Genomic DNA, 1,089 nt, shown 5'->3' with positions numbered 1-1,089 from the left:
GTACGTTGGGCGTACTAGGCTCAGGATGAAAACCCTAAATGAGGGGTGAGCCCTATATAAGGAACATGATGGCCTCATTTATGGCCACCATTTCCAGTCCCCAACCCTCTCATAAACCCTAAATCGCATCCCTTGTGCTAAGAGTCCATTTGTGAGCTTGAAGTAGCCTTGAGATATTCTTAGAGTGAAGGAGGTGCCGTAAAGAAGATAGAGTTGGAGTGCAAGCCTTGGATCTAAGCTTCTCTGAGGTTGGAGCATCTGCTGGAGGTAAAAAGTTCAAAGCTTTCTCATCTTTTTTATATGTGCATGTTTGGACCATTTTAGGGTTTTGGTCCCAAAGTTTGGAACTTTATGAGTTTGTTTAACTCCAAGACCTAATACCTACTCCTTAAAGTGTCCTTAGTAGAGTAGAATCATAAAAATGGGATCTTGGACTTCATGACCACCCCATGCATGAGTTATGAGCCCAATGTCTTAGCGGGTTAAGACCAAATAAGTGGAAAGAGCAAAACTGGGTCGTGCGTCGAGCATAATTCTGGTACGCCTAGCGTATGGTCAAGGATCCCCCGATGCATGGCGAGGCTGTACGCCCAATATAGAGGGTCGTACGCCCCACGTACGCGAAACTATTGACTTTCGTTGACTTTTAGGGTTTGGTCAATAAGTGGACTTTTGGACCCATAGAAGGGTAAAATGGTCTTTTACCCTTCTGTGAGTACACAAGAAGGGTTCGTTTGGCCTGTTGAGTGCTATTATTAAATAGGGATATCTAGTGTGTATATTAAGCGGAGGCTAGATTGGTGAGACGAGTTCGAGGCTATCTGATTGTTGACAGGTGAGTCTTCTCACTATACCTTACCCCGAGTGGTAATTATGTGTGACCGGAAGGTCTTATGTGTTTATAAGTGTTATGTGATATATGTTATGTATGATATGTATATGTTTGCATGGTTTGGACCGGAAGGTCAACAGGGTTTGGACCGGAAGGTCATCATGGGTAAGACCGGAAGGTCTACCAAAGTTGTGGGACCGGAAGGTCCCACTGAGAGACAATTGACCGGAAGGTCTCGTAGAGCTATAGCCTCGAGT

The sequence above is a fragment of the Lactuca sativa genome, chromosome 3 (assembly GCF_002870075.4).
Source record: "Lactuca sativa cultivar Salinas chromosome 3, Lsat_Salinas_v11, whole genome shotgun sequence".
Taxonomy (NCBI): domain Eukaryota; kingdom Viridiplantae; phylum Streptophyta; class Magnoliopsida; order Asterales; family Asteraceae; genus Lactuca; species Lactuca sativa.
The sequence above is the reverse complement of the archived record's forward strand: the minus strand, read 5'-3'. Positions refer to the sequence as shown.